Source organism: Sturnus vulgaris, chromosome W, assembly GCF_052056855.1.
Source record: "Sturnus vulgaris isolate bStuVul1 chromosome W, bStuVul1.hap1, whole genome shotgun sequence".
NCBI classification, from domain to species: Eukaryota; Metazoa; Chordata; class Aves; order Passeriformes; family Sturnidae; genus Sturnus; species Sturnus vulgaris.
The window spans coordinates 42,149,066-42,176,902 of NC_142282.1; positions in this window are offsets into that span (position 1 = coordinate 42,149,066).

Consider the following 27,837-nt stretch of genomic DNA (forward strand, 5'->3'; position numbering starts at 1 on the left):
GTCAGGGGACGATTAGGCTAGCTATCAGGGAAAGGTTTTTTTCCTCAGAGGCTGGTCAGGCACTGAATAGGTTCTCCAGGCAATGGGCACAGCCCCAAGGCTGCCAGAGATCCAGGAGCGTTTGGCCAACGCTCTCAGGGATGCAGAGGGTGGGACTGTTGGAGTGTCTGTGCAGGGCCAGGAGTTGGACTTTGACGATCCCTAGGGGTCCCTTCCGACTCAGGAAACTCTTACCATTTTCCCCTCTTTCCTCTCCTTGCACAATGCTCTCAGCTTACTGTTCCACCGTATGTTCCACTTCTGAAACCTCCGCTACTTCTTTCCAGTTCAAGCACAGTTCTACTGGGTACAATCCAAAGATATACCGATTGAAAAACAACCAAAAAAGAAACACCGGCTTGGAATGTCGTGGTCTTATTTGGATCTCGAACTATGAAGTCGATTGTGCCTTGCAAGTTCTAAAAGCTAAACAACAACCAAAAACACCCACCACACCGTTTTAACATAGGGATTTGCTTTCTTCTAAGAAATCCATATCCCTTCTCAAAATGGATCTATTTCAGTAAGAGATCATCTTGAATAGATCACTTACTATCTAAAGAACCTGGAACACTCAAATCTGTAATGATAAGCCTGTTACCTTGTCGTTTTCTTTTCCAAAGGCAAATGAATTTGCTCAAGTGCCGTTTGTAACAAGGACAGAGTGCAAAGTGTGTCTCTGAGAAATGTTTTGGTTTCCCTCTCCTATCTCTGTCAAAAGCATTCTTCAATGGCTGAAACAATACTTGATATAGACTGAATTTTAAAGGTCATGAAAATTTTCTCAAAAGTGAAAAATTAATATAGCAGTCAGGTTTTAAACCAATGGGAATTTTTGTTTTACCTATTTGAAGATTTCCTTCACACTAAAATGCTGGCTGATGGATACCTAGAAGGAATCAATTCCCACAAAATGCTTCCGGGTAAGCCATTACGTCATCCATTACAATTTGCTTCAGTGCCCCGTTCCTGTCCAATTGAAGGTCCCTATTTAAGAGACTCAAGTACGGGGAGAAATAAAATTAAATATGACTACAGTGCCTTTAAAGCTAAATCGAACTTCCTGATCAATCTCATAAAACCTTTAGGCTAAATGTTGCCATTGATCTGTTTCTTCTGAACACAATCACGTCCTGGCTTGTTAGAGATTAGTTCATTACAAAGAAAGAAATGCACAGAAGTTAAAATATTTCCAAAGAGGCATTTGACATCCTTCCTTTTGGATGGGGAACCATTCCAACACTGCTTACATAAGAGGTCAATTTACTGTCTTCCATGTTAGTTCTGCACTGTGCTCAGCGAAGCCTTTCTGGTTTATTGGCCTTTGACTTGGACATAAAGCTGAGTCTTGATTCAAGAAAAATCAATATTCACACTTGTTTTCATTTACACCGACATTGGCTTGGTCTCCTAAACAAAGAGAATGATGGGGAATTTATGTAGGTGTTTAGATAGGTAACATTCTCTTTGTGCAACATGGCATTGCATTTTCACTTGGTCTGTTACCTCGGGCTTTGTTTTAACAGCTCAAATTATTAGGAAGAGTATCAAACCTCCAGCTCTAACCACAGTCCCACTGCGAGGTGTGTGAAGGTATGTGCATCTGCCCCTCAGGTCCATACTGCTCTTCTAATGTGCCTCAGATCGAGCAGGTAAGAAAGACCTCCTGGGTGTGTGAACAGTGCTGCTTCCTCTATGGCTTCAGAGCTGCTGCTAAGATCTTCAGGAAGGAGAGCGGTATTGTACCAATTTTTAGATTTTTTTTAAAGTTGCCAGTGCTTGGCTATCTTAAATGTCTGAGTTCCTAGAACTTTGAATGAGATCAAATCTAGGAGTGTAGAGATGATGGTGCAGAACAACTTCTGAATCCGGTGATCCAAGAATCTGCGCTGCTAATTTAACCTTCTGAATAAGGAATGGAGGTGATGGTATGCACTGTAATACTGATGTGCTATGGTTTTTGAATGATAGCAGTCTTCCTTTGTCCCATTCCTAAACCGTGGGCATTATTTGCCTTAACCTTGTTCAGTAGGGACATTATTCTATATTCTTACGTGAAGTGAAAAGCACTCTTTTTCCATACCTTCACACAACAGCATTAAAACAAGGCCTAAGTAGTGCAACCAATGATCAAAGACGATCGACCGTTTAAGTTGACTATACAAAATTCATACCTTGTTCTAATTTGATCTCAAGAAGAAAGGGTGTTCTCCAAATACTCCTTCAGCTCTTCCTCACAGCTCACCATTTTCCTTTTTTCTAAAATTGTATCCAGATCACTTTCATCATCTAAGGCCACATAAAAAAGCTAGTAAAAATGGCTGCGTAGATGCTAAAATCTCCCCAACTATTTAGGATTCAAGGAAGTTAATTATGCACATATATTCTACACCCAGAAGAGAAAGCTACCTCAGCAAAACTCATCGCCTATGAAAATCTTCCTAGATAATGAACACCTCTGACACTGCCACCCCAAGGTGCTTGTTGAAACAATGAGAACCTCACATCCAGACTCTAGACCTGCACAAGATCTCGTAATAGCAACTTGCAGCCACTTTCTACAGAAAGCAGCAGTGATCTCTATCACTGTTGCCATACCAAGAATAAGACAGGACTGTCCATTCAGCGTGAATCAAGCAGTTAGCAAAAATGCACCTGACAGAATGAAACTGAAGAGTAGAAATTCCCATCTAAAAGTCAAAGATCACATTTTTAATTTTATAGCAGGTATTTTGAATTTCAGAGGGCTCTTTGCATTAAGAAGTCCTGTCTTTATAGCACACCCTTGTTTTTATGTTTCTACCTGAATTATGGCCATTTAGCCGTCTCCTTAAAATCACTCCAAAGAAAAACATTCAAGTGAACAAGTTCTTTCTAAACTGCTGGAAGGTGAAATGAATGAGTAAGAGGATATGTAACATGATAAAAGGCTGTCTGGAATTTTACGACTGGTATCCAACATGGCGTCTTCTATCTGGAGAGTAAAAAATAACAGTCTCCAAGGAAACTGCTAAGAACGCGGATTATCCAAACTTCTGTTTATTCTGGCACCATAAAGCACAAAATCACATTCTATAATTTATCCCTTTAGAAACAACCGCCCGACTTTTTTTATGTATAGAAAAGATTGGAAGACATTTGGGAGATCATTTCCAGCTATTCCTAAGTCTGATCTTAAAGAGGCTGGGCCATATGTCATTCATCGCTATCATATGTATTTCAGATAAAAATGATCATAAAAATACAATCTATTTATATTACAAATAATAAACACAAGAATTATGAACACTTCCACATGAATCTCTTCCACACCAAACTGTTTCTTTGGAGTATTTTGTCACACTATTGACCTCTTTCTAAGGGGACATCAATAGCCTACCACGCAGAAGGCATTGCAGGTGGGAGCACAGGAAGAAGAGACTAATCCCAAGGAGTGATGAAAATACATGTCATCAAATAAAAGAAATGTACATCCACGTGCTCCACTTCTTCTTCAAACCTACATTGTAGTTTTTCAGTCATCTGAAGCATGTTGGAGTACACGACTTCAGAATCTTCTGCTGTGCAAATGTTCATATCCAACAGGGTCATCTGAAGGAAAAGAAGAACAAATTATTGACATGCACAGAAGAAATACTGATTTCATGTAGGACAGCAATCCCTTCATTACCGGTATGTGATACAACTTTTCCACATTTCAAGTACAAATACCAACTACTACTTTGAAACCAAACGGATGGCTAACTTTTTGAACAGAGTAAGGCAGAGGTTAAAAAGGAATTCCACTCGTTATCTCAATGTTTGGTGCATCCTCAGACGCATTTTACTCGAATGACACATTGGACCACGGCTATCACAGCCAAAAGCTGTGGCACTCAACTTGCACATCTGCCCTTTCTCCTGACATTTGCCCTCGACCAGCTCATACTGGATGCTCATTTTCTCCACACACTCCACATTAGGGCTGTCTGAATGCTATGGAGCAGACCACAGTCAAAATTCCCATCTTTCATAGTGCAGTGTGACATGGAAACATGACAGAGGCCATGTGCTGAATCTCAGCACACGGAACAGATCCCAGCAGTGCCTACAGACCTTTGCCTACAGACACCAGACACTACCAGCCAAAGAAATCGAGACATTTTCATACACAGCTCTTTAACATTATGCTTCAAAGTAGCAAGGTACTTACAATCGCAACCAACTTCTTTGCTACCATACAGGCTACAAACATCCCAACAGGATGTGCTCTGGAGCAAGAGAAGGCAGACACAGAGAGGGAAGGCATGCTGCAAGGACACAGAGAAAGGAAGTATCTCCAATACTTCCCCTCTTCTTCTCATACTTCCCCTCTTCTTCTCCAAGAGTTAAAAAGGAGTATTTTTGTATGATTGAGAAGGGATCCATGTCAAAATTAACTTTTGCTTTCCCCCAGATTCATTCTAACTGAGCCAGTTCCTGATAGATCTCACCATGCACAGGTGTTTGTACTGGCCAAAGGAAAGCCATGCCACAGGCACCTTCTTTGGCTCTTACTGCCACCTCCAAGCAACTGAGAAGGTATGTGGGAACACACGGAACAAAGAATAGAGCAAACATGCACTCTCAAAGCAACTGTCTGCCTCATCGTTGCCCGGGAGAAAAGAAAATATTGCTTGAATTCCAAACTGTTCTCAGGATTTCCCGACCTACCTAGACTTTTGTTTCAATTCTCCAGAGTTCTGCACCATTCGTTTCCATCAGATTTGGCAAGTGTTGGAGGCAACAAGGTGCTATCAAAGTAGGAAACAAGAGTCAGGTATCCTAAAATACAAACCACTCAGTACTTCAAAGATAAAATTATGAATCCGAATATCCATACTGCTGGGCTTTCTTTTATTTACAGCCATCGTGGCAATGAAAATAAACCTGAGATTGTTGTTGTTCAAGGCCAACTGTTTACTGCCCAATAAGGAACTAACTGTCATCTACCTTTTTCCTACATCCACCGTAAAAAACCTCCCTGTAAAGATCATAATGCATTGCACCCACACCAATGCGTCTTGTGTTCAGGATGTATATTCAAAGGTAGCAATGTTAGATTTCTATCCAGACTCCTCTCTTAATTTATTGCGCACATAAAATCCCACGCCATGGAGAAAAAATGCCTTGACAAAAGCTCCAACTTCTAGCACTCCACCCATCTTTGCCCATTTCTACTATGTTTCAAGATTTACTTCTGCATTCCTCCATTTTTAGAGCCTGGTCGCCACCTATTAAGTGTAGCTGGGGCACTGAAAATCAAGAATGCGTTTTCTCCATTCAAAAGAGCTGTGCAGATATATATGTAGCCCCTGCCTTATTGCTGAATTTAGCAATCACACATTGACAGGAAGCAAAGTGCATTTTGTAGCCACGTCCTTCATTAACTCCAGCAACAATTGTTTTCCTTTATGCTATACCCTCTTTTGCCATACCCGATATATTGCAAAACCTTCAGTCTCTGTTCACTGAGTACCAACTGCTCCTTTATCAACTTTTCCATTTCCATATTCACAGTTGGGGGATTCTGTATTTCTTCACTTGCCATAAATTCTCTGCAGGATGGAAAGTAGATATGTAGAATGGAATCACATGATATATGTGATATCATACGTGATATCACGTAGAAAGAAAAAATGACCAAGTATTTCTTTGATAGAAACCAAAGGCGAACACAAGCCACTTTGTGTTGCCCATTGTCCAAAAGAAGACTGCCACATTTCTGACCTGAAACTCGGAACTACGCTTTACTTTTGCATGAGCTTCCAGTCCTTGACTCTCCCTTGCCATTTCAGTTGTTGCCATTTTTGTTTCTCAAGCTCTGATTTCGTTCGATTCAAGAGTAGCTTGGCAGTTGCCATCTCACTATCCAGCAGTGCTCTCTTTACATTCTGTGTATTAAAAAATAAAACCAGAAGTAGAAGCAGCATTCGACATGCAAAAACAAACACAAAATTGTCTCTTCTACAGAAAATGAGGGGAGAAAAGAACACAAATGATAACCAATACGCTGCCAAGTAGAAATTTCTTCTATATTTCAGTGATTGATAGGCATTAAAATTGGATTTCATTTGGGGAAAGAAAGACATTCTAGGAATATTCATACTGCTATCTTGCCCCAGGTAAAACATTTACCATGGCCTTAGCGTTAATGAGCTTGTGAACATCAGCTGCCAAGAGGAAGGACATTTCCTCCAGTTTCACAGAATACTTGGTCAGTACATCTGCTCTCTGTGCAATCAAAGAATACAGAAAAGCAACAACAATGAAAAGTAGAACTCAAAGATCAATTTCCCAAGTTAAAATCTACATGAACAAGACAATTTTTCCATTCAAGTGAATTCGATTTAATTAATTCATTAACTACATAAGTATCATTCTCACGTTCAAGAATAGAATTCAAAGAATCAACGTTGCTTCTTCTGAGATATTGAAGCCTCAATAGATCCCAACTTCAAATCTATTAGGACGGCATGAAAGCAATACCTGCTATATTTAGTACATGTAAACTACAAAGACATCTAGAACAGCTCTAAAAGATGAACAAACCCATGAACTTTGAAGGAGACGCTAGCAAGAAATGTGGAAATAGGCTTTATCTGCCCAGTGCTTTTCCCAAAAGCTTGGGCACTCCTTGGCGTCAGTGAGTGTCTCTGTCTCATTATTCAGCAGCTGTCTTAGGGTAAAAAAAGATGCATGCAATCACTTCATTCCTGTTCATGACATAAACTTACTGCATGATCACAGAAGCCATTTACTTGGAAATATAGCCTAAAAAATAGGTGTCAGACTGGGTACATATGTAGATTGCTATAAGCAAAACCAATTTCTTTTTAACAGGAAAGCCATACAATATGCCTGCCATGGCAAATATTAGTCTACTAGCCCTGCACTTCAACGGGCAGTGAGCAGTTCATTACACCAAATTTACATTTGGCAAGGAGACAGTCTGTTTATTACAAGCCCCTAGTTCTAGAACCAAGAATTCAGGAGTTGCTCATTCCCAATGAAAATCTGTCCATTTCATACCTTTGGGGTTTTATGCTTCTGTTCTTTGCTGGTCTTGAGTGCGGCTTTCTTGTGAAGTCACTGATGGGTGTTTTTCCAACACATTTCTGCTGATTACACGGTAATTGCATGGCATCAGCAGACATCTCTGAATGTCTCTTTAAAGTATGCTTTTTACTCTTCTACAAGCTGGGAGCCAAGAGATACAACACTTCACTTGGAAAAGGGCCTTCCATGAATCCTAGAATCCCAGAATTGTTTGGACTGGAAGCGACCTTAGAGATGATAGATTCTCTTCTTCCCACATCCTGACATGGGCAGGGACACTTTTCCACTAGTCCAGGTTGCTCCATGTCCGCTCCAGCCTGGCCCTGGACACTTCCTGCCATGGGGCTCCCACACAGCCTCTTTGAGCAACATGTGCCAGGCCTCAGCACCCACACAAGGAAGAATTCCTTTCCAATATCCCATCTACCCCAGCCCTCTGGCAGTTTGAAGCTATTCCCCCTTCTCCTGCGAGTCCAGACCCTTTTCCAAAGTCCCTCCCCAGCTATCTTGGAGCCCCAGCAGGCACTGCAAGGGGCTCGAAGGTCTCCCTGGAGCCTTCTGTTCTCCAGATTGGACACCCTCAGCTCTCCCAGTCTGTCCTAGAGCAGAGGAGCTCCAGCTTTCAAAGCAGCTTAGCAGCCTCCTACCCCTGAAACTCAACACCACCGCAGGTCTTCCAGGCTCTACGGATATAGCTTCCGGTGTCGCTCGTGGTCACTCCCAGCTCTCGCCCCGCCCCCCATGGGGCCCTCAGGTGATGCCGCTCGGACGCCATTCCTGCAGCTGTCAGACCAACGGTGGCGGGGGCCCAGCCCAGCCTCATCCACAATCCACAGTGTCCTCGGAGGCTGCTGCGGCCTCATGGCGGCCTGCACACCCGGAAGCATACGTCTGGAACAGAGGATCATAGCCCCACATTTGTGTTCGTCTCTGCAGAAGGCAGGCCAGAAATGCCATGCCCAGACTTTTCAGTTCAGCACGAGAATGGGAATACACAAGCGTCATGGGGGAGGAAACCTCTAAAGACTCCCTCATATGTGGTCTCTCCACTTAATGCCTAGGCACTTGCCAATACTGAGGCTACACTAACACCTTTTTTACCTAGTGGGTAAGAAATGCCATTGTTCTGGTGTGCAGCTAAAGGCGCAGCAGAGGCAGGCCAGGCCAAAAACGGGGGCAGTGCCCTTCCTCACACATTCACTGTGGTGTTCTCCATGCTGCTAGAGAGAAGTGAGAAGGGCCCGAGGAAGAAGAAGGCGTTCTTAAAGTAGCCCGCTGTCAGCAGCCCTGAAAGGATGCATAACACACGGCATCTCGCTGCCCTCCATTCTACATACTCGCAGCTCCCTTTGCCGACTTGCAAAAGTTGCTACCAGAGTAGAGAAGGCCAGATTGAAGAGGAAGTGCCTAGGTTCACCTTCTACTCAGTGCACGTAAGCCCCCTCCAGCTCCTCGCGGCATTCTGTATTTCCCTTCTCCGCGGCATTTACCGTGGTGCTGTCTGCAACTCGGCGCCTACAAGTGACCGCCAATGTTTCCACAGAGGGCTGCAAGGGAACCAAGGAGCAGCACAAGCAGCAGTGCTTCAGCTTGCTCCTTCGGACTGCTAAGGGCACTTGGGAAGGCAAGCGAGAGGCAGCCACAGTCCTCTCCTAGTAGCCTGTAACGTGGTGTGTGAGGATTCTGGGGACCTCCGGGTGCCTCTTGTGCACCCACACTCTTAGGCTACTTCTTCTTTTATGTAAAAAGCAAAGCAGCTAATAGTAGCTGTAAAGTTATTTATTTCCGAAGCACATCAGTCTCAAATGCAGAGTCAAAGCTAACAAAGTCCATTCCAGGTTCTAGCTCAATCCCAAACAGAAGCAGAAGCTCCCCGTGGTCCCAGCAGGGCCGGAGGAGCCTGGCAGCTCCTATCTTCTTCTCGGGTCTTGATTTCAGCGGCGAAAACAAAAGCAGAGCAAAAGCTGTGGAATAAAAGCAATGGCTAAAAGCAATGTCTCTTTCCAAGCCTCTTCTTTTATAGAAACTTACGAGCAAACTAAGACGTAGAATCAGACCAGACTCGGACCACTACTTCTTAACCTATTAGAATTCTAATTTCTTAACACGCCAAGCTACGTATAAATTACTTTCATGGCCTATCTTGTTCTAACTGAAAAATGTCAGCAATTTTCTTAACTCTAACTCTATTATGTCTAAAGCTAAATTCTTGGAGCCTCTAAGAAAACACTAGCATGTTTTTCAACCTTCACTAGAACATGTTCTACTTCTTTGTCATCCAAGACCTTTTGCTCACTAAAAGCACTTAAAACTTATTCCATTTACTTACTTATTTTCCTTCTCTTATGTTATAGCTTAAGTCTACACCTCTGCCTTATAAGAGGCCTAATATACTTCAATCCATCCAAAGGTTTCAACTCAATCCCTGCATTCTGATCTCTCCCTGAAGGATTCAGAGAAACTCCTGACTTACACAGCGAGACAAATCATGGGAAAAATACAGTGGTAACACATGAGTGTGTGAGGATGGGATCAGTATAGCTAAGGCTCAGTTGAAGTTGAATTTGGAAAAGCATGCCAAAAATAAGAATAATAAAGGCACCTACTGGTATTTCAGTGGGAAAAGGAAGATGAAAAGAAACCTATCACACCTCCCCTATTCTCCCCCACCCCCATAAGCCAGACAAGACTAGTGACAACAGACCATGAGAAGGCTGAGGTACTCAACAAGTGTTGGTCTCAGTTTTTACTGCCAGTCACCATTTCCACATCTCTCAGGTTATTGGACTGGTGGACTTGCTCCTAAGCCATAATAGCAGGTCAGCTTTCAGACCACTTGAGGAACCTGAGCATGCAAGACCATGGGACCCACCCAGAGGCATGTCAGGGCCCTGAGAGAACTGGCAGCTGTAGTTGCTAAAGTGTTCCTCCATCATATTTGAGAAATCAAGGCAACCAGCTGAATTCTCCAGACACTGTGTTGTATTGACTCCAATACTCTTGGTCTTTTTTGTAAATCTTAGAGCTCTGAGTCAATTTCTGCAGAGGATTCCCAATGCAGTTTCAAAAATGGAATCTTTGTTATTGGTCCTCATGTTGATCTTGGATATTTCCATTTTCTGCACTCCTATATTTTCGAAGCATTTGTAATGACTGAAAAGAAAGCTGAGACGAGGCATTATGCTCTTTCCAGTGATATAAATGGACCAGTATTCTTTTCAGAAAAATATATTTTTGCTGTGTCTAAGCACTTGTGTATACATGTGCTTGATTTATGTGTCCAGGTTTTGGCAATGGGGCAGCCACAAGGCCGTCCTGTGACAATGGCCCAGGTGCTGCCCTGTGCCGCTTTCTTCCAACTAGCTCCACTTCAGGATGTCCTCCCTGCTGAGAGAAGAGGCTGGGACAGCACCTTTAGAAATTTGACTTTCTGGTTTTTTTTGTTTTGTTTTGTTATTTTTAAAGTTACTAAAAACCTTCACACTGATTTTTTGATGTGTTGGGTTTGGAGTTTTTTTTCAGTTTTGGGTGGATTTTTTGGGGGGCTTTTTTGTCTCTTTGGGGATTTTTGGTTGGGGTTTTTTGTGGGTTTGATCGGTCTGCTTTTTTTGTTTGTTTGTTTGTTTGATTTATTATTACTGTTTTGTAGAGTTTTTCAAGCAAATCTATTGGAAAACTGAATAGTCCTCCACTATAGTCTCCTGGATTCACCTGAGACTCTTCCTAGGCATCTCCCTGATCCTTTGTGCAATGAGTCTCACATCATTTTCCTGAAAAAACTGTCTGCTTATGGTTTGGATGGGTGGGCTGTTTGCTGGGTGGCAAACTGGGTGATGGCCAGGCCCACAGAGTGGTGGGAAATAGAGTTCATCCAGCTGGTCCCCAAGGCTCAGTCTTGGGCCCAGTCCTGTTTAATATATTTATCAGTGATCTGGACAAGGGGATAGAGTACACGCCCAGGAAGTTCACAGATGATGCAAAGTTGGCTGGTAGTGTTTTTTTCTTCTGGAGGACAGCAGGCTCTGCTTCTTCTTCCTCCTGTTCTGAGGTCGCTGCTCCCTCTTCATCCCTCATTAAGCGTGCTGATTTTGTCACTTGGATGAGAAAACAAACAATTTTAGCAACAATACTAGTGGCAGGGTACAAGAAAGGAAGAGTTCACATGAATCCCCCCAGAACAACAGACAATACCTGATGGCTCCTCTGCCCAGCTTACTGACTACACCAGAACCCACTGTCCCCCAAAGATACTCCCTTCTCCCTGCCCCCAGCCATGATGTGAGATGGAATAGAATAACTAAGATTAAGATTCTCCCTATGTAACTCCATCATACTTCGATTCTGGGAAAAAAAATTTCTTGAAGTTCTATCATTTCAGATCATTTGAATTTGAATTTGCATACGAAAAATTCTAGCCAGAAACTCATGACAATATTAATAGCCCATTCTAGAATGTCTGAGATGATATACACTTCTTTCAAGACAATGTGATACCTCACGTGACTTCTCCAGAATTTCAATGAACAGCGGGAGTAGTCTACAAGATTCTTGCTGCCATCTGGATTTCCTGGTATTTGGCTGGTCTATGTAAGCCAACCAGCTATTCAGCAGAGGGAATATTAGAGTGATACTTGATGGTATGTGAGATGGAACACAGTAATTTATGCCTTTTTGCATAGTGATGAAGCTGTAAAGAAAGCTCCATAATGCTCAGACAAGGAGGCTGCTGGACTCCAAGCAGCAAAGGCCCAAAACGAACCAGGGAAATGGTGTCATTTAAACCCAAAAAAAACGCCAGGTGGGGAGCAAAGTGATACTTAAGGGCATTTTACTGAAAGAGGAAATCTGGTGAAAAAAAAAGTCCAAGAGTGAAGGAATAAGAGGGAAAATGAAACTAAGGAAGGAAATCAATCTCAGCTCATCATTTCAGAAGCTAACAAGTTGTCATTGCAATGATGCATAAAGTGAGAAATAATAAATATGTCTGCGCCAAAATCTGAAATATGAACTTTATTGCATTCTGTCTTTCACGGAATCATACAACAGTCTGTGATTAAAGATCATCTAGTCCAACTTCCTTGCCAGGTAGATCTTACAGTCGATCAAATTACTCAAGACTAGCCAAACTGATAAGGAGCACTCTCAATGATGGGGCATCCACAACTTCTCTGGAAGACCCGTTTGAGTGTCTCACCAGCTTCATTGTAGAAAAGTTTTTCCTTTTAGCCAATCTATACCTAGTCTCAGTTTGAAAGCATGGCCTCTTGTCCCGTCTCTGCAAACCTTCCTAAAAAGTCTTTCTCCATTTGTCTTATACCCTCTTTACATATTCAAAGGCCACAATACTGTCTCTCCAGAAACCTCTCTTCTCCAGGCTAAAAGATCCTACTTTTCACAAGAACCAAGTCATAAACTGAGATGGATGACATCTCAGGAGATCACATCATCCAACAGCTCAGCGTAAGCATAACTCTGAAATCAGATCAACTAGCTTAGGGCTGTGTCTGTTTGAATTTTGAAAATTACCAGGAATTGAAATGCTTCAAGGAAGAGAACTCTGTGTGGCTCCAGAAACAGCCTGAGAAACTGGAGCAAACTCGAAACCTCAGAAACTACCACTGCTTTCTCTCCCTCAGCCCAAGCAGTCACAAAGAAGAAGTGTTCCCAGCAGGCTGGGATAGCACACGTATACACTACATATACATGACAGGCATCGCCAGCAGCCACATCCTGCTCCTTTCTGTGGCTGGCAAGAGTGAGACTGGATGTTTACATGTGAGCAAACTGGGTCCCTCCAGCAGCTCAGACACTCAGCCTGCCCAGTGACCCCACTGAATTCCAGTATTCGCAGTGTCCCAAGGCCACAGCACTACTCCGCTTGCTGGCACAGACCATCACACGCCTCCTAAATCAGTCAGGACTCCCCTGGTCCCACAGCCAGCACCCCACTTGCTCTCCCCCAGGCCACTGCCATTGTTCACCAACTTCTCCACTTTGATCTTTGCTGGTGCTCTCAACACTGGCACAGCCAGATGTTCTGCAGCTGTTGTCTCCTGGTGGAAAGGACTTGTAAAGCCATGTTTCCTAACAGGACTTCCACAACCTTTCAAAGCAACCTTTTCTGGGGTATGAACAATCTCATTCAAATGGCAGCATTTCTTTTCCCATATGTGAAATCAGAATTTCCTTCTTCCGGGCATGCCCAAAACAAGGCACAAACTACATTGTGCCTTCTGTTTCACATGTTGACTTGTTTGTAAACAATGCTAGGAGAATACCTGTTTTGATCCAAGCTAATATCTGGCCCTTATAGTGCTTTTGCTAGTTAGTTTTGCTTTGCTATTTACTTGATGTCCCATTGAATTCTTGAATCATAAACAGACTATCTGTCTGTATAGCAGCATAGCAGCAATGAATAAATTCAAGAGAAGGGGCAAGGTGATTGTTTGCTTGACTCTTCCTAGAAACTGAGAAATCTGTTACTTAATGCTGACCACAGCAGATGGAAGAAGCATCCTACATGATGTCAAAGCAATGAAACTGTAATGACTTTTATGATTACAGTCAAGGCACTGCTTTTGCCGCCATAAGTGGAGTGCAGGGAATCTTAAAAGATGACACTGTAACTGTTGTCCGTGCTCACTGAGAAAATAAGGCTTTTACAGCATAGCAGGTCTCACCGCAGCTAAATCATGGCTTCAACTGTACACCGCCTTCAAAAAAGCCCACAAAAACACAAATGAAAGGATTTGGAACCCAAGGGAATCTCCGATGGTGACATCAGTTCACTTATGTTTCTTTCCAAATTCTCAATTCCATTTTCTTCCTAGCCAGTTATCCCACCTAACCTGAGATGTAATTTATGGATTTCCAACACATCTAGTTACTTTAGAATTGGATTGCCACTAGGCAAAAAGACAGGAACAAGCAGTTAATTTCAGACTGAAACCAAGGGTGTTTAGAAGAGCAATACTTGGAAGTAACTATTTTTAATAAAACCAAAACTTTTAGGACTTACCCATGAAATTTTTGGAGTAGGAAAAAGTTTTACATCCAGAAATCCCTTGGGAGTTCTCACTCAGTGCAATGTGCCTGGAGAGGTGCTCTCGCTCGTCATTAAAAAAACGATTCGTCACAGCAGAGGCAGCAGGAGCACAAGATGGCCGACGAGAAGGGGCAGTGTAGAACTCTCTGTCTGTCTCTGTCTCTACTCAGTGTAGAACGTCTCTGCCCTGGCACATTTTCGCGTGCTCTATGTCCCTCCAAGTCCTTGGTCCTTGCGAAGCTCTATGTACTGTGAGCGCTGCTACTTGAAGGTGAACCTAGGCACTGCCTCTTCAATCTGACCCCCTCTGCTCTGGTAGCAACTTTTGCAAGTCGGCAAAGGGAGCTGCAAGTATGTAGAATGGAGGGCAGAGAGACGCCGTGAGTCATGCGCCCTTTCAGCACTGCTGACAGAGGGCTGCTTTAAGAACGCCTTCTTCTTCCTCGCGTCTTTCTCGCATCGCTCAAGCTGCATGGAGTACACCACAGCGAAGGTGTGAGGAAGGGCACTGCGCCAGCTTTTCCCCTGGCGTGCAATGGCTGTGTGCTACTTTTCCAAGCAGCAAGATCACTGAGAAGCGAAAGCGATTCTGAAGGAGCTCTTTGTCGGCTTGTGTGCTCTTCGCTGTGATGCGCTCGATATCCCGGTGCCCTGTGGCTTCATTATTCGCCTTCATTAGCATTTAAAGCGGATTTGAACACCTTGTAGACTGGTGGGGTGAAGTGCAAAATTACGAGATGGGTTGGGAGAAGATTTCACCTGCTGCCTCTTCCTCGCAATAAGTACCATTATTGAAGTAGCCCCAGAAACACACACTTAGAGTCCGATAGCTCTGAATCCATTTTGCCATCTTCCAGAGAAAATTAAAAATCCATGAATTCCTCAACTGATCAACCCACAAAATGAACCCAATAATAGCCACAGTAACCTTGGTTATGAGACTCATGGTTAAAAAATGGCTTGCAAATGGGAGAGATATTGCAGTGAACACATGGAGGCCAATCCAGGGTAAGCTGGACAGCATGGTGTCACCTACCACAAGCTTGGGTAATTCAAGAACTGTTATCCGCTTTTCTACCCCTCTCTCAATGCCCTCAGGCAATGCCTCACGTTCCGGGAGCCAAAATCTGGCTTGGTTTGAAAGACAGGTATGGTCTAAGGAAAGGTAAGAGCCCGTTTCCTGCGATGCAGAATGCAACCCTCCTCCCTTTTAATTACTTTAGGTACAAATGAGAGGACTTCATGCAGGAGATGTGGGGATTAAAAGAACAGTTCTTTTCTGATATCTAACAAGGCAGAAAACGACAGCTATAAAAATTGACAACAGAACAGACCAGTATCACTCAGTTCCAGTCCCTTTTGGCCTCAGGCCGCCTCCCTGTGCTCAGTTACAGCTGCTGTGGAGGCAGGTAAGGTCTCGCGCAGTTGAGGAGGGCTGGAGTGACAGAGGCAGAGGCTCAGTGGTGAGAGGGATGGGGAAAGTGACTCCCTCCGCACGGTGTCGGTTGTGGTGCTCAGCAGAGTGTCTGGAGGTAGTATGGTGAGGTGGGAGAGCAGCAGAGCGATGTCCAAAGGCAGGGAATGTGGATCTCAGGGCTGGGTTGGCAGGGAAGATGCCAGATCGGAGCCCAGGCTGTCTTCCCACTCCACGATCCAAGAGAGAGAGCCCGCCCGCTCCAGACCCCCAGTCCCACCTTTCCTTTTCCGGTTCACCCCCTCCCCCTCCACCCACCCCCCTATGTGAGAACATTATCTATTGTTTATGCCTGTGTTATGCCCCCTTTCAGGGCTGGTGACAGGGGGCTACTCTAAGAACGCCTTCTTCTCCCTCGTATCCTTCTCGCTTCGCTCTAGCTGCATGCAGTACACCACAGAGAAGGTGTGAGGAAGGGCAGTGCCCCAGCTTTTGCCCTGTCGTGCAATGGCTGGGTGCTACTTTTCCAAGCAGCAAGAGCACTGAGATGTGAAAGTGATTGTGAAGGAGATCTTTGGCAGCTCGTGATGTCTTTGCTGCACTGCGCTCGCAAGCGGCTTCGTTCTTCGCCTTCTGCCTTCTGGACAGATCTGAAGTCCAGTGGTCAGTTTCAGCTCTGCCCAACAGCTTGTTCTCAGTTCTGCGGGCAAGCACGCCCTGTTGCCTTGGCTCCCAGTGCAAAGTCCCTAGCGAGCTCTCACTCAGTGCAATGCGCCCAGAAAGACGCTCTCGCTCGTCTTTCAAGGAGCGATTCCTAACAGCAGAAGCAGCAGAAGCACAAACTGGATGACGAGAAGGGACAATGTAGAACACGTCTTTGTCCTGACACATTTTTGTGTGTGATATGTCCCACCATTTCCTCGGTCCATGCAAAGCTCTATGTACTGTGAGCACTGCTACTTGCAGCTGAGAAGGACCGTGGAGCTAGCAGCGAATTCGGAGAGCACTGAGCATGTAGTCAAGGAGCGAGAAGTGCCCCTGCAATGCGGTGTTAATACCAGCTTCCTCGCGTTGGGGGCGAGCTCTGGCCACAAGACCTTCTCGTCCTGGCGACAGATCTCTGTGAAGGGCGTAGGGTAAAAGCTTTCGTTTTCCATTCGAACTGCGAGAGAGGCAGACTGTTGCACGGAGCTCAGAGAACAAACGTTCACGCCCTAGGCGGGCTTGGGCAGAAGCAGCGTTCTGGAGCGCTTGGCTGCCGGCACACTGCTGGCTGTGTGGTGCCGCTTCAGCGGTTTCTGGCCGCCGGGGAGTGAAAGCGGCGCCAGGCCCTGGGGCGAGTGGTGAACGAAGCCGCACAAGTAACGTGCTTGTGTGCAGCACTGTTGGAGTCAGTAAGTCAGGAGATTCTCTGAATCCTTCAGGGAGAGATCAGAATGCAGGTATTGAGTTGAATCCTTTGAATGGATTGAAGTATATTAGGCCTCTTATAAGGCAGAGGTGTAGACTTAAGCTATAACATAAGAGAAGGAAAATAAGTAAGTAAATGGAATAAGTTTTAAGTGCTTTTAGTGAGCAAAAGGTCTTAGATGCCTAAGAAGTAGTACATGTTCTAGTGAAGGTTGAAAAACATACTAGTGTTTTCTTAGAGGCCCCAAGAATTTAGCTTTAGACATAATAGAGTTAAGAAAATTGCTAACATTTTTCAGTTAGAACAAGATAGGCCATGAACGCAATTTATACGTAGCTTGGCGTGTTAAGAAATTAGAATTCTAATAGGTTAAGAAGTAGTGGTCCCAGTCTGGTCCGATTCTAGGTCTTAGTTTGCTCGTTAGTTTCTATAAAAGAAGAGGCTTGGAAAGAGACATTGCTCCCTCCTAAGAACTTGTTTTTCCAGGCCCAAGATGGTGTTCCAAGCAGTGGCATCAGCCACAGGGTAGGTCTCTAACCATCCAGTGGTGGCTTCCACCATGGTCAGTACATAGCACTTGTCCTGGCGGGTTTGAGTCAATCTGCCAGGCCTCTCCATACTTATATTTGGCCCATCGCCCCCCTAACCAGAGGGGCTTCATCCGCTTGGCCTGCTTGATGGCAGCACACATCTCACAGTCATGGATAACTTGAGAAATACTGTCCATGGTTAGATCCCCCCCTTGGTCTCGTGCCCACTTATAGGTGGCATCTCTGCCCTGATGACCTGAGGCATCATGGGCCCACCGAGCCAGGAACACTCTCCCTTGTGCTGTCAATCTAAATCTATCTTCGACACCTCTATCTGTGCAGCCTCATCTACCTGCTCATTGTGTCGGTGTTCCTCATTAGCCCGACTCTTGGGGACATGTGACGTTTCTTCCACCCACTGCCCACCTCACCTGGGCTATCGGCTAGCTCCGGGAAGCCTACGTCGGTGAGTGGCCCCTCCCCGGCACCACTCCAGGAGCCGCAGCAGGGGTGTAGCAAGAGCTACGCCTGGGCGAGTCGTCAGGGAGGGATAAAGAGTCGCAGGAGAGACCTTTTACGGTTCTGGGGGAAGGGATTTATTGAAGGAAAAGGTAACAAGTCCGGAGGTTGGGAGGGGGAACCGCAAAAGGCAGTTAGACGGGGTTCTACACAGGCTTAAGTACGGGGGAGGAGCAAGGGGATGGCACAAAACTCTGGCCAATAACGGTTAACGGGGAGAGGTACAGAAGGCGGGGAAAGGCGTACATTGAGCCAATAAGGCAAACCGAGGGTGGGGATACATACAATATAACCAATCATGAATACAAGAGGGAATGCTTGACACAGAAACTTCTAGAAAAAAGGGATGGGCTACAAAGGATTGACATCCCGTGGGGCAGGGTTTAGGGTGAGGGACAGGGAAGGTTCCAGATAAAGGGGAGGGGTTTAGGATGACTGACTAGGACAAGGGCCGGTAAAGGGAAAAACCATTATGTACTTAACTTAGGGGAAAGAAACTGCGATGAACCATCAACACAGAAGGAAAATTAAAATTAAACAACATAACACAACAGACATGGGCATCTACTTGACGGACTTTCAGAGGCAGCTTCTCTACCCGGGTGTCAATGTCTTTCCATTCATTGGCAGTCCAGATTGGTTTTCCCCTACGTTGCCCGTTAGCCTTTTTCCACCTTTCCGGCCAACCCCACAGAGCATTGGCTACCATCCATGAATCAGTGTAAAAGTAGAGTTTTGGCCACTTCTCTCTTTCAGCAATGTCCAGGGCCGGCTGAAGAGCTTTGAGTTCAGCAAGTTGACTCGATCCACCTTCTCCTTCGGTAGCTTGTGCAACCTGTCGTGTGGGGCTCCATACGGCTGCTTTCCACTTCTGGTTCATCCCCACGATGCGGCAGGAACCATCAGTGAAAAGAGCATAGCATGTTTCATCTGCTGGCAGTTGGTTATATGGTGGGACTTCTTCAGCCCAGGTCACTTGTTCCTGTTCCTCTTCGTCGGCAAGACCAAAGTCTTCCCCTTCCGGACAGTTGGCAATTATCTCCAAAATCCCAGGGCGATTCGGGTTTCCAATACGGGCGCGTTGCGTGATGAGGGCAATCCATTTGCTCCATGTGGAGTCAGTGGCATGGTGGGTTGAGGGAACCTTTCCTTTAAACATCCACCCCAGCACTGGCAGTCGGGGTGCCAGGAGGAGTTGTTTCCGTGCCAACCACATCTGAGGCAGCTTGAACCCCTTCATAGGCGGCCAAGATCTCCCTCTCCGTTGGAGTATAGTTGGCCTCGGACCCTCTGTAGCTTCGACTCCAGAACCCCAGTGGTCGGCCACGCGTCTCACCAGGCACCTTCTGCCACAGGCTCCAGGACAGACCATGGTTCCCGGCTGCAGAGTAGAGCACGTTCTTCACATCTGGAGTCCCGTCCTGACTGGGCCAAGGGCTACTGCATGAGCAATCTCCTGCTTGATCTGGGCAAAGGCTTGCTGCTGCTCGGGGCCCCAGTTGAAATCGTTCTTCTTGCGGGTGACCAGGTAAAGAGGGCTCACAATCTGGCTGTACTCAGGAATGTGCATTCTCCAAAAGCCTATGGCACCTACGAAGGCTTGTGTTTCCTTCTTGCTGGTTGGTGGAGACATTGCAGTGATCTTATTGATGACCTCACTGGGAATCTGGCGCTGTCCATCTTGCCAGTTTACTCCCAGGAACTGGATCTCTTGGGCAGGCCCTTTGACTTTGCTCTTTTGAATGGCGAAGCCGGCTCCCAGCAGAATCTCAATGATCTTTTCTCCTTTCTGAAATACCTCCATTGCCCTGTCCCCCCACACAATGATGTCATCAATGTACTGCAGATGTTCTGGAGATTTGCTCCTCTCCAGTGTAGCCTGGATCAATCCATGACAGATGGTGGGGCTGTATTTCCACCCCTGGGGCAGTCGATTCCACGTGTATTGCACACCCCTCCAGGTGAAAGCAAACTGAGGCCTGCACTCTACTGCCAGAGGAATGGAGAAAAATGCATTGGCGATGTCAGTGGTGGAGTACCACTTTGCTCCCTTGGACTCCAGCTCATACTGGAGTTCCAGCATGTCCGGCACAGCAGCTCTCAGGGGTGGAGTCATTTCATTCAATGCTCGATAGTCCACGGTTAATCTCCATTCTCCTTCAGATTTACGCACAGGCCAGATGGGGCTGTTGAAGGGTGAGTGGGTTTTACTGACCACCCCTTTGCTCTCCAGCTCACGGATCATCTTGTGGATGGGGATCATGGCATCTCGATTCGTCCCGTACTGCCCGTCGTGCACTGTTGAGGTAGCAATTGGCACCTGTTGCTCTTTCACCCTGAGGAGTCCCACTGCAGATGGGTTTTCTGATAGCCCAGGCAGGGTGTTCAATTGCTTAATGCCCTCTGCCGCCACAGCAGCTATTCCAAAAGCCCACCTGAGTCCCTTTGTGTCTTTGTAATAGCCGCTCCTGAGGAAGTCTAGGCCTAGGAGACATGGTGCCTCTGGGCCAGTCACAACTGGATGTTTCTGCCACTCTTTCCCAGTCAGGCTCACCTCAGCCTCCAGCAAAGTCAATTCCTGACATCCCCCCATAACCCCAGCAATTGAAACAGGTTCCTCCCCGACATATCCCAATGGTATTAATGTACACTGTGAACCAGTGTCAACCAATGCTCTGTGTTCCTGTGGCTCTGATGTGCCAGGCCATCGGATCCACACCATCCAAAAGATCCGGTTTTCCCGTGCCTCTCCCTGGCTAGAGGCAGGGCCCCTCTAGCCCTGGTTATTATTTCTCTCCTGGGCATACATAGTGGAGGTTCCTTCAAGGGTATCTGACAGATCATCTTCCCTTCTGTAATACCCTGCACCTTGGTCATGGGACGCTGAGGCTACCTTCACTTTAGTGGAGTTCCCTCTGTTAGTGTTCCCCTCCCTGAGTGGGCGCACCCGTGCTGCCAGGACAGAAGTCGGTTTCCAATCCCTCCTTCTCATGTCTTCCCCGTGGTCACGTAGAAAAAAACACAGGTCAGCACGTGGGGTGTACCCTTTCTCCCTAGCTGGGGGGCGTTGGGCTCTGCTTTTGGGGTCCATGACTCGCACTGGTGCTGCACTGATCTTCCTCACCTCTTCCCTTATCTCCTTCATCTCCTCCTTAAACTCCTCTCTGAGGTCCTTAACCACAGCAGAGACATGAGCCTGCATTGGGCCAGCCATCATACTCTGATAATTCCTGAGCCTTTTGGCAACAGAACCCACTGTCACTTGGTTGGTATCAGCATTAATCATTGCAATAAAGGGTGTATATTGAGATGGGCCCAGGTTTGCCAGGTTCCACAACCTCTGCCCTGTGCACCTGACCTTGTCAGGGTCATTGTCATGCTGTCCATCCCTCCCAAAGAGCACCTCCAGTACTGCCACTTCTCTCAGCTGTTGGATCCCTTCCTCAAGGGTATTCCAACGTGTTCTCTGGTGGTGCTCCTGCATTCTTTCCCTGTGGACAAATCTCTCTCTCACACTCATTAAAAGTCGCTCCCAGAGGGAAAGGAGACCTGTCTCCCTTACAAATACTTGGTCCACACCTGAGTCCTGGGTCAAGGCTCCCAAATTCCTTGCCTCAGTACCATCCAGTTGCACACCTGTGCCCATAAGGCCCCAGACCCGCAGTAACCAGGTTGTAAAAGGCTAACGGCCCCGTCATACAATGTCTTTTCGCAGGTTACGGAGACTCTCGTATGACGGGGACTCGGTGATGATCTCAACTTCTGGCTCCCCAGCTGGTTGTGAGGGGCCCCCTTCCTGACCCTTATTATCTGGGTGCCTTGTTTTCATCTTAGACTTCCTAGTTTCCACAGGGGTAATTGCTGCTGCTGAGCGCCCTTGCAGTTCAGCTGGAACCTGGACAGATGTAACGTCTGTGGGTCCCACTGCTGCACCATCAGAGTCTCCCTCTTTAAGGTAGGGGGAGGGTTTCTCACCAGCTGCGGAGAGGTACTCCTTCAGAATCTGGCCCATCTCATGTATCTCCTTCGATAGCACCCCCACCCATTATGGGTGGTTCCTTTCCAAGGTGGGCTGTGGGGCAGGGTCAAATGCTGGGTTAATATCTGTAGTCTCTGGAACAGGGTCAGTCTCTGGGGTAACCTCCCTAAACTCATAAACAAGATCAGGCTCTTGAGTAACATCCCTAGCCTCTTGGATAGGATCAGGCTCTGGGGTAACATCCCTAGTCCCTGTGGTAGGTATCAGGGTCGTTATCCAAGTCAATCTCCCCTTATCTCTGAATGTTAGATAGAACAGGTTTAACAGGGATATAAGCAACACTAGCCACAGTATAATGTCATTAGCATTTAAAGCGGATTGGAACCCCTGGAAGACTGGTGGGTTGAACTTCAAAAACCGTGTGATGGGTTGGGAGAAGATTTCCCATGCTGCCACTTCCTCACAGTAAGTACCATTATTGAAGTAGCCCCAGAAACACACACTGAGATTGCGATAGCTCTGAATCCATGTGGCCATCTTCCAGAGAAAATTAAAAATCCATGAATTCCTCAACTGATCAACCCACAAAATGAACCGGATAATAGCCACAGTAACCTTGGTTATGAGACTTATGTTTAAAAAAGGCCTTGCAAATGGGAGAGATATAGCAGTGACCACATGGAGGCCAATCCAGGGTAAGCTGGACAACATGGTGTCACCTACCACAAGCTTGGGTAATTCAAGAACTGTTATCCCCTTTTCTACCCCTCTCTCAATGTCCTCAGGTAATGCCTCACGTTCCGGGCGCCAAAATATGTCTTGGTTTGAAAGACAGGTATGGTCTAAGGAAAGGCAAGAGCCCCCTTCCTGAGATGCAGAATGCAACCCCCTCCCTTTTAATTATTTTAGTTCCAAATCAGAGGCCTTCAGGGAGGAAATGTGGGGATAAGAATAACAGTTCTCTACTGATATCTAACAAGGCAGAAAACAACAACAGCTATAAAAATTGACAACAGAACAGTATAACTCAGTTCCAGTCCCTTTTGGCCACAGGCCATCTCCCTGTGCTCAGTTACCGGTGCTGTGTGGGCAGGGCAGGTCCCGCGCAGTTGAAGAGGGCTGGAGTGACGGCGGCAGCGGCCCAGGGGTCAGAGGGATGGGGAAAGTGTCTCCCCCCTCACGGTGTCGGTCGTGGTGCTCGGCAGAGTGTCCGGAGGTAGTAGGGTAAGGTGGGAGAGCAGCAGAGCGATGTCCAAAGGCAGGGAGCGTGGATCTCAGCGCTGGGGTGGCAGGGGAGATGCCAGATCCGAGCACGGGGCGTCCTCTCCCTCCACGAGCCAAACGAGAGAGTTTTCCAGCCCGCTCCCGAAACCTGTCCCACCCTTCCTTTTTCCAGTTTCCCGCCCGCCCTCTCTCCACCCACCTCCCTGCAAGAGAACATTACCTTAAGGTGTAGCCACTTAGCATAACAATGGGAGAAATTCCACAGAAAGAAAAGGGAAGCATTCAACCCCCAACAATGGAGTACACCACAACGAAGGTGTGAGGAAGGGCACTGCCCCAGATTTTGCCCTGCCGTGCAACGGCTGTGTGCTACTTTTCCAAGCAGCAAGATCACTGAGAAGTGAAAGCGATTGTGAAGGAGCTATTAGACTGCTTGTGTGCTCTTTGCTGCACTGCGCCCGCAAGCCTGGTGCCCTGCGGCTTCGTTCTTCGCCTTCTGCTATCCAGACAGGTCTGAACTCCAGCGGTCAGTTTCAGTTCTGCCCAACAGCTTGTCCTCAGTTCTGCGGGCAAGCACGCCCTGTTGCCTTGGCTCCCAGTGCAAAGTCCCTAGCGAGCTCTCACTCAGTGCAATGCACCCAGAAAGATGCTCTCGCTCGTCTTTCAAGGAGCAATTTCTAAGAGCAGAAGCAGCAGAAGCACAAACGGGATGACGATTAGGGATGATGTAGTACACGACTCTCTCCTGGCACATTTTCGTGTGCGATATGTCCCTCCAGGTCCTCGGTCCATGCGAAGCTCTATGTACTGTGATCACTGCTACTTGCAGCTGAGAAGGACCATGGAGCTAGCAGCGAATTCGGAGAGGGCTGAGCACGTAGTCAGGGAGCGCGAAGTGCCCCTGCAATGCGGTGCTAAGAGCAGCTTCCTCGTGTCGGTGGCTGTAAGGGTCGGTCCGAAGTTCCCCTCGATTTTGCCTCCTGAGCCTGGAAGGAGAACTCGATGACCCCCACCCAGGCTGAATCTGAACAATGGTTTCCTGGCCCGGCCAAGGTGGATGCTCGTGACTGTGTGCTGGTGTATTGTGTTCACTGGACTGTGCTGTCATGGCACCAACCAGAGGTTGTGTTGTACCACCAACTGAGGAGTGCTTCACCGTACTTGTCTCCTGCAGCACCACACAATGGTCCATAAATCTTCCCACCTCTTTGCCAGAGGCCACTCGCTTTGGAGAAGGACTATAAAAGAGCGATCCTCTGAGAAAGACCCTTTGAGATCTCTCCACTGATGAAGACCCGTCTATCCCCTGGAGAAGACCCCTGAGATCTCCCCACGGATGAAGACTCGTCTATCGGATGACCAGTGAGGACGCCCGTCTCATCTGTTGGTAGCTATTTTCCCATCCCTTTCTTTCCTTCCCCTCTCCCTATACTTTGTTTCCTATACCTCTCCCCCTTACCGTAACTGAGTTGTTGGCATTTGATGAAATGCATTGCTGTTGTTGAATAAACTGATTTTCTGCTGTTGAATAAACTGATTTTGTCCCCTGCACTTTGCCTGTTTGCACCTTTAAGATGAAAAGAACCATCATGACCCCTGCTCTGTATTAATAGTGGATCGTGACATTAAATTGGCGTCACGGACAGGATATTCTGGCAGACAGAAGGGATGCAAGGTTATGTGTAGTCTGTATCAGGGGAAGGAAGTCTTACTCCAGCCGCACCTAGCTGGCCACCTTGAATGGGTGAGCCTGTCTAGAAAGCAAGGGGGGTTTTTCTGATTTCCCGCAGACTGCAGACACCTTGGTGTGGAGCATCCCCAGACTCGCTTGGGGGCTCTGTCGTCAGAATTTCACAAAAGATCTACTGGTGCAAAAGGCGGTACACTGTTTTTGTTGTTGTTGTTGTTGTTGTTTATTACGATGTTTTTGATACTTGGTGTAGTGAAGAGACAACCTGGTGTTTTGTAACTAAGGAGTGCCTCCCAAGTAGTTTGGTCTCTTCATCCGCGAAGGGGGGCACACAGCTGAAGCTGTTTCGTTGTGTGTGGTAACTTAAGCAATAGACCTCCCAGTTGTGGTTTTTACTTATCCCTTCACAAAATGACTGAGAATTCCACTGTAACAGATAAAGGTGCATTTTATGCTCTATTAGCTAAGTATAGCGCCAGACCGTCCTAAGGTGGGGAGGAATGGGCGAACAGTAATTGGTTTAATCTGGAGAATGTGACTGATAGAATATATTCTTTGCAACATGAATCAAAGTTCAAACTGGGCAAAAATAAAGCCATACTCTGCTCAGTTTTGGGAGCTTGTCTTACGGCAGACATAGAAACTCAGTCTAAGCGAGTTAGTGAAGAAAGTACAATTATAGATTCTTTGCAAAATCTTGTTCAAATTCTGCAAAAACAATTAGATCAAGAAAGGAACGAGAACCGTTTGTTGCGAGATGAAAATCATTTGCTACAGGCTGCCCTAAGAGAAGAAAGTACCAAGAAAGTAAGACAGAATGAAACACACGCAGAAACAGAAGAGAAGGAGATTGTTCACATTAATCAAATTTATCCCCAAAAGGAGTTAACTATAATGAAAAATCTTGTGGAACACTGCTGTCCGAAGTTGAGACCTATGGTTAAAACACAATATGCTAATCTTGGTCCTGATGATTTTGTACCAAACTTTTCTACAAAAGAAATCCCATATTCTGCCACTGAATTAGCAAAACTGACAAAGGAATATGGGCGACTCCCTCATGAAACAGAGACTGAATATGTATTTCGAGTGTCTCTTACTGGGGGAGATGAGATTAAATTATCAGAAAGTGAAGCTAGTGGGTATCGGGGACATGGGGTCTTCTTAACAACCGGAGATAAGAGCTACCCATGGTCCTTGACCCAACGTGCAGCTTTTTGGGCCGGGGGGCTTAACCCCCTGGAAAGGGGAGACCCTATAGCTTTAGTTGGTACTCCCGACCAACTTTTGGAAAACATTCACAAAGCTGCTTGCCTGCAAATGATACATGAGAGAAAACTGACTACCACCTATGAATCACCTATGCAATTGCCTGTAATGCCTGAAATCATGACCCCTTTAATTCGTGGTCTCCCAGAAACACTCAAATCTACCGCAATTCTCCTTCAAAAAACTATCGCATCCATGACACCTGTAGAAAGATTAGATCGATTTCTTGGAAACTCACGTGAGCTATCTGGTTCCGTGGACTCTTTCCCTCCCTATGAATCCCCCTCTAGACGGACTCCAGAATCTCCTGACAATAACCGTAAAGTTTGGACATGGAGCGAAGTTGCAGAGGAATTGTTGAATTACAGCAGGAAATATGGACCCGTAAAAGTCCCAGAGGATAAAGTGGAGAAAACTAAAGGTGTTAGACACGTTGTTTCTCCTAGTGATAAGCCAGAAAAGGGGAAATTGAATACTCCCCGTCAGTACTGGTTGTCGTTGGGATTAAAGAAACAAATTCCTAAAGATGTTATGGATGGCTTACCACTTGACAAGTTGATAAAAATTGTTGTGAATTGGCATTGCCCTAAGATCCTTACATCAAACTCTCCTACTGTCCAGCCTAGTGCACCTCCTCCTCCACCGGTTGTGGTCAGTGACTCAAACTTAACCCCTCCACAGATTCTGGGCAGTGAGCCAAATCAATCTCCTCCACAGGTTCTGAGAGCTGAGTCAGAGTTTCCTCCTTCTCAGTTTTTGGGAATGGAACTGAAACAGCTTCAGAAGCAGGGAAACTAGAAACCCCGTCTCTCGTGGGTGGGCAGAGGCATGGGGGGGGGAACTGGTTATTCATTAGAACGCTCACCAGAAATCCTAATACTGGGGACCTCCTGATAACAGCAATGGTTGGCCCTAAAAGGTCACCTGTTACCTTTGTGGTTGACACTGGAGCCCAAATTTCTGCACTAACAAGAAAAGCTGCGCAGAAATGTGGAGTTGTTCCAACAAGGAGACAATGCTTTGTTCTCAATGCCTTGGGGACCACAGAAGCTATGGATATAGCTCTGATAAAAATCTTACTACCTGGAGAGGAGAATTTGTTACTTATCAAAATTGTAATTGGAGATATTCCAAATGATTTATTGGGAATGGATGTCCTTGCTGGAAGACAGTGGGAAGACGAGGAGGGTTGTCTCTGGTCCTTTGGCACACCACGTTTTAATATTAATCTGCTTCAATCCGCACCTTCCTTACCTTTCAGTAAAATTACTAATGTGAAACAATACCCACTTCCCACTGGTGCCAAAGAAGGAATCAAGCCAGTTATTCAGGACCTGAGAGATCAGGGAGTGATAATTGACACTCATTCTCCCTTTAACTCTCCAGTGTGGCCAGTCCGTAAACCTAACGGAAAGTGGAGGCTGACAGTAGATTTTCGCAGACTAAATGCAAACACAGATCCTCTCACAGCAGCTGTCCCAAATTTAGCTGAACTTATAACTTCAATTCAGGAGAAGGCTCATACAATCATGGCAACTATAGATGTCAAAGACATGTTCTTTATGATACCTATACAGCCAGAGGACATGGACTGTTTTGCCTTCACGTGGGAAGGACAGCAATACACCTTCACTAGGCTT